At 46.6% G+C, this 6672-nt stretch overlaps 1 pseudogene; it reads right to left on the bottom strand.

Annotated features, from left to right (window-relative positions):
- Positions 1 to 2271: 2271 nt before the first annotated feature.
- LOC118078617 (sentrin-specific protease 6 pseudogene) lies at positions 2272 to 3276 on the bottom strand (annotated as a pseudogene).
- Between the last annotated feature and the right edge of the window lie 3396 nt (positions 3277 to 6672).

The following is a 6672-nucleotide window of genomic DNA, read 5'->3' as shown; positions in this document are numbered from 1 at the left end:
GATGTCATGTCCCTGCTAGGGGAGTCCTCGTCTCCCTGGGGCTCCCTGAAGGGAACTATATGGGGGTCAGGCCTTGTGGCATTCCAGCTGCCACCCCCCAATGCAGGATGTCCAGGATCACAGGCAGAAGCTGAAACCAAGGAAACCGTTGTCTTCCTGAAGCAGGTCTTTATCAGCTGTGCTATTGTGGAAGATCAGCAGCCAAACATAACAAATGCATGTTATTGCTAGTTAAAATGAGAAAAAGCTAATATCCCAGAGATTGAGGTCATGTGCATGGTTCTCCCTCTACCATCATTTCATCCTCAAAACAACCACGTGAGAGGTTTTGAGTAGCTTGTGGTCACTCAGTCAGCTTTGTAAGATGAACCCAAGGCTATGCGCAGGTCAATTCTGTGTCCAGGTCAGCTGTCTACCAGCTCCATCTGGTATGCAGGCTGAGACCCTACCTGCCCACAGACTCTCACCAGAGTGGTGCATCCTCTAGTTATCTCCCATTTGGACTCCTGCAAGCGCTCTATGTGGGACTACCCCCAGCTAGACTGAAAGACCAGTCCTGAAAGACCTGCATGGGCTCCCAGTACGTTTCTGAGTGTTGGTGCTGACCTTTAAAGCCCTAAACAGCCTTGGCCCTAAACCTGAAGGAGTGTCTCCACCCCCATCGTTCTGCCCAGACACTGAGGTCCAGTGCTGAGAGCCTTCTGGTGGTTCCCTCACTACAAGAAGCGAAGTTACAGGGAACCAGGCAGAGGGCCTTCTCGGTAGTGGCACCCACCCTTTTAGAACGCCCTCCCACCAGATGTCAAAGAGAACAACAGCTACCAGACTTTTAGAAGACATCTGAAGGCAGCCCTGTTTAGGGAAGTTTTTAATGTTTGAAGTTTTATTCTATTTTTAATGTTCTGTTGAAAGCCGCACAGTGGCTGAGGAAACCCAGCCAGATGGGTGGGGTATAAATTATTATCATTATCCTTATCATTATCATGCCACACACTGTATACCTAAGTCTAAAGCAAGGTTGGCAGCTGGGACAGAGCAATGGGAGCTCACCCCATTGCACAGATTCAAACTGCCAAGCCTCCGTTTTTTTTGTTTAACCTGTAAAGCACATTTCAAGCTCACCCTTTCCCTCAAAGAATTCTGGACATGGCAGTTTGCTAAAGGTTGCTGGGAATTTCAACCTGGAGGATGGGTTGGTGGGTTTAAACTGCAGTGTCCAGAGTGCTTTGGGGGGAAAGGCTGTTGCTTGCAGCATAGTCATAGCCGTCAACTTCCGGGTTTGAAAATAAGGGATCAGCAGCAGCCTCACCTGTCCCAGGGACAGTCTATGGTATATCTAACAATCCAGGATAGCAGCGGGAAATGGCGCTGGAATAAGGGAAATTCCAGTTAAAAAATGGAAGGTTGACAGCTATGAGCATAGTCTCCCCATCAAGTGCTCTCCCTTCTACGCTCCATTAGTATGGGGTGGGGCCGAGGAGTGGTTTGTGGCAGAGGTGAGGCCAGGAAGGTTTAACCAGGAAGGGGCTGGTTAAACGAGACTGTATTTCCACCCTCATTCCATCCACTCACTGCTTCTAAATGTTTCAATATGGAATGTGGGGAGTAAATAGACAGTGCCTCTAGTGGGGCACTGAGCAAGTGACATGAATAAGGCCCGTTCCTCCCAAGATTGCCTGGCACAGCCTCTTGAAGAACTACCGTTCAATGCTAGGAGTGGTTTTCTCCTTAACCCTTGCACCCAGGGCTAGACGTAAGTGGTGGCAGATCTATTACTGATTTCCTGATCTTCATTCACACCTTTCTCCCCGGGGGGTGGGGTGCCATTTTGTAGTTTGCCTCAGGTGCTGAAATACCTTGGGCAGGCCCTTCCTACACCAACTGATGCTGGTGGGCTACAACTCCCATCCATCCATATAATTTCATTTATTTATGCATTTATTTTGCATATTCATTTATATGTTGAATCAAAACAATAACATAGATGGCAAAGTGAACTTGCAGTTAATGTTTACTTATTTGCAGCTATTAACAAGTACTTCACAACCTAAAGTTACAGAATTGTGCACAGTAAACAAAGTGAAATAAACAACAGGAGTAAAGGCAATGATTGTGATCATTATTCCATAAAGGAAAAGCCTTTTAAAAGAGGATTGCCTTGGTTTTGAATTGGTCTTAGAAATCATGGGTACTGTATAGCCAAAGGGGTTATTTTGCCAAGGGGCAAAATAAATCCTGCAGCAACAATGAAACCAAAGGTTCCTGCAGAAACTATTTCAGGCTAAGGATTAAGTTTCGTATTTCTTCTCGCTTCTTTTCCACTCTTGAGTCAGGAAACCAGTCTGCTAAATTCATTGATGCGTCGAAGCTTAGAATGGGAGTCTTAAAAAAGCTCTCTGCATATTGTAGCACATAAATTCCGCAATCGCTATTGTTGTTTTGTTGTGGCACTTCTAGATTTAAATTGATAACGCATTCAGTGAAACTTCTTTTGGTCCCTTTCTTGACTTCCCACTCTACCTCCAGCCATTCCTGAAGTATTTGGAAAATATGTGATGGGAAGGGGCCTCTCAATGAATCCATGAGCAGAATACAAGGCTGTTTGCAAATAGTGGAAAATTTAACTTTCTTAGAGTATGGATTGCGCTCGTATACAGGATTTGTTAAGCCTGGGAAACAGATAACAGCTAAGACCCAATGTTCATCTTCATTGATAGGAACAAAAATGAAATCTTTTTCAAAGATATCAACATCTCGTGTCCAACTTTTCACTCGCCTGTACAGTTTCTGCTGAATTGTGAGTTGTGAGGTCTTTGGAAAATTTCTCCTCTCCTTTTGATTAAGGCATGTGTAAAAAAAGCAACTGAACACATGAGTTCTTTCAGCATCTTCTTTTTTCAATTTTTCAAGCACCAGATATTTCAAATAAAAATCAATGATTGTGTCGTTTAAATATTCTCCTTCATTTAAGCACTGAAGATCTTCATTTTTCACACTTATACCTCCCTTTACAGGAGGTGGGGGATAAACAATAATATCTGTAGAGACTGACTCAGATTCATCACTTTCATCATCATCAAGGACCTGGATCTGTGTTTCATTTTGCAGCTGCTGTTTGGATTCTGAGATGTTTTGTTTTGTTTTGTTTTCTCTAGAGGTGACTTTGAGGGTTTTTTTCCTGCTAGCTTTTCTTGATTTTTGGAAGGCCTGTTCTTCCGTTGCAGAGCAAGGAGCATTCTGAACATCTTCACTTCTTTTCTTCTTTCGTTTCAGCATGGCAAGTCCAATCAAAGAAGCGCCTCTGGCACCTATTGGGAAAACATATCACTTTTTAAAATTACCATTGGGACAGGAGGTTCCCCCACTCACTCACACATTGGCTATAGTGTTTCTCCCACGATTGTTCCTTTCCTTGCTTGCTGCACCTGAGGCTGACTTAGCACTCAAGGAGAAGGGCAGAAAGGGATGGTGGATGTAAACAGAAATGGCCCCTGCTCAACTATCCCTCACAAACCAGTTACCCAATTGGGCCTGTAATGGAGGGGGGCAGGGGCATAGGAGGAAGGGGTGGGTGGGAGCGGAACATCTTGGGGGTGCCCTCACTGTGTGTGTGTGTGGGGGGGGGTGACATTCGTTGCCCGTGGCTCTCAAGCCTACCCAGAGCCATCAGGGTAGGAGGGAAGCTGTGCTGCTTTGCTGGCAGCATTCCCCCCTTCCATAGCTGCCAAGTTATCCCTTTTTTAAAGGGATTTTCCCTTATGCTGAATAGGCTTCCTCGCGAGAAGAGGGAAAACTTGGCAGCTATGCCCCCTTCATTTTGACAGTTTGGGGGAGGCTTGGGAGTCATGGGCAGGTGGTGCACCGGATTTGCGCCATGGGGGGCTAGCTCCGCTCCCGGCTGCAGGGCGCACATGTCACTCCAGGCACCTGAGCGGCTATCCCACGTCTGGGAGCGCACCCTCTGCACCACGCCCCCCTCAGGAATGCGCCTACCCTGGGCAGCATGGGCATAGGCTCCACCACTGGAGGGGGGGAAGAGAGAAAGCGGAGCAGATGAGAAGCATCAGCTCCTTTCCTTTCCAGCTTGCCTTCCTTATCGTGTCCAACATCAACAACAACATCAACAAGTTGTTCCAGAGAAGGAGTCCAGGGCAGGCAGGCCGGCTCCCTTTCTCTGGCTGCTTTGCTGCCCGGCACCTAAAGGCAGGGGTCCAGGGGTGTAGCGTGGGTTTCTGGCACCTGGAGCAGGCAAGCTGCTGACACTGCCAAAGCACCCCCCTGGAGCCAAGTGGGGGTGCACCACGCTACCTACCTGCCCATGCTGGGGGTTGCTCAGCCACCTGTCATGGGCCTTGGTGGGCCCACAGGGAGGAGTGCTGGGCCGGGCCATGCTAGGGGTGTCCCTTGCCCACCTCCCTCCTTCCATGCCCACTCACTGTCGGCCTGGGCTGCTCTGCCAAATTCCCCTTTTCCATGGTGGGATAATAATAATAATAATACATTTTATTTATATCCCGCCCCTCCCCAGCGAGGCCAGGCTCAGGGCGGCTAACATCAAAATATATAATACTGTACACTAAAACATTGTCAAACAATCGATTAAAATACATCTTAAAATTAGATTAAAAGCAAAATAGAATCATATGGCAACCTACGAATTATAACTGTGGGGTTGTGCGCCTCAGAATTTTACCCCCAGGGCCATGCCCCCCCCCTGTCCCAATGCTAGAAAGAATCCACTTGACTAGTCGCCAAGTCACCAGAGCAATAAATAAATACATTTTGCCACTTTGTAGAACTAGATTCTGCGTACTCACTCAACAGAACCTTTGACTATACAATCCCTCCTGTGTTTGGCTCACGTTTCTGGTCCAATGGGTGCCCTGCAAGAATATAAAATACAGCCCTGAGATTGATCCCCTGTGACTTAACCCTGGCTCTTAACCAGGCATAGGCAACCTTGGCTCTCCATATGTTTTGGAACTACAACTCCCATGATCCCTAGCTAACAGGGTCAGTCGTCAGGGATCATGGGAGTTCTAGTTCCAAAACTACAACTCCTGGAGAGCCAAGGCTGGCTGTGCCTGCACTTAACCAAAGACTTGGTTTCCCCAGACATTTTAGCCACTTTTTGAAAATTCTGCCTGGATGCCAATTTCGGCAGACAAATCCCAGCTATGTTTGGGAAATTCCAAATGTCTGGCAGCCCTTCTTCATGGCCGAGTGGGGATTGGAACACAAACATACACCCCAACCCCACAGCATTCATATACAAAATAAATTGACCAGTGATCACCTTCATTAGTAGGCCGGGCCATGCTGGGGGTGTCTACAGCAGGGGTCAGCAACCTTTTTCAGCCGTGGGCCGGTCCACCGTCCCTCAGACCATGTGGGGGACCGGACTAATTTTTTTTTGGGGGGGGGATTAACAAATTCCTACGCCCCACAAATAACCCAGAGATGCATTTTAAATAAAAGCACACATTCTACTCATGTAAAAACATCAGGCAGGCCCCACAAATAACCCAGAGATGCATTTTAAATAAAAGGACACATTCTACTCATGTAAAAACATGCTAATTCCCGGACCATCCGTGGGCCGGTCTGAGAAGGCGATTGGGCCGCACCCGGTCCACAGGCCTTGGATTGCCTACCCCTGGTCTACAGGATAGCAGCCCAAGCACTTCTGTTTCAAGAAGTTTCAAGAATTTCCTTCCCCACCAAACTCAGTAACATTTTTACAAAGGCTCTAATCTGTCTACACTCAGGAGGGAATAACCAGGCTGCACAATTAAAAGATGCGGGGGAGGGGCACCTCACCTGGCTTTACCCTGTTTCCCCTATTTTAAGACGTAGTCATAAAATAAGCCATAGCAGGATTTTCAAGCATTCAAGGAATATAAGCCATACCCTGAAAATAAGACATAGTGATAGGCGCAGCAGCAATGCCAGCCGCGGCAGGAGGAGGAAAAAAGTAAGACATCCCCTGAAAATAAGCCATAGTGTGTGTTTTTTAGGAAAAATAAATGTAAGACAGTGTCTTATTTTTGGAGAAACACGGGTACATGTGAAAAAGATCTAGGGGTCTTGATATACCACACACACTCAGCTTTCAACCAACGCCTTTTGAGACAACAGGGTCAAGAGCCAAGAGATTCCCACCAGCTCGAGAATGCACTAGTCCCCCTCTCCCAAGATGGCTATGGGCGAGATTTCTGCATTGCAGGGGGCTGGACAAGATGCCCCTGAGGTTCCCTTCACAGAATCATAGAATCATAGAGTTGGAAGAGACCACAAGGGCCATCCAGTCCAACCCCCTTTCATTTTTTTTTGCCCAAGTGTAGTACTTTACATTTCTCCCTGTTAAAATTCATCTTGTTTGCTTTGGCCCAGTTGTCTAATCTGTTAAGGTCATTTTGAAGTGTGATCCTGTCCTTCAAATTTGACAATTGTATGATTCTATGAAAGCCAGCTGTTCCACAAGCTATGATTTTGTTTTGTTTTTTAAAAAAGTTATTTCTCTCTTTCTCTAAGCTCCCCACCTCACATATCAGCAGAAGCCCCTAGAATTAACTCTCTCTGCTCATAACCTATGCATTCCAGAACTCGGTTTCAGTTTTTATTACAGCAAAAGCCAGCAATACAGAATAACATAATTCCAAACGAAAGAAA

The sequence above is a fragment of the Zootoca vivipara genome, chromosome Z2 (genome assembly GCF_965207765.1).
Source record: "Zootoca vivipara chromosome Z2, rZooViv2.hap1.1, whole genome shotgun sequence".
NCBI classification, from domain to species: domain Eukaryota; kingdom Metazoa; phylum Chordata; class Lepidosauria; order Squamata; family Lacertidae; genus Zootoca; species Zootoca vivipara.
The sequence above is the reverse complement of the archived record's forward strand: the minus strand, read 5'-3'. Positions and strand labels throughout refer to the sequence as shown.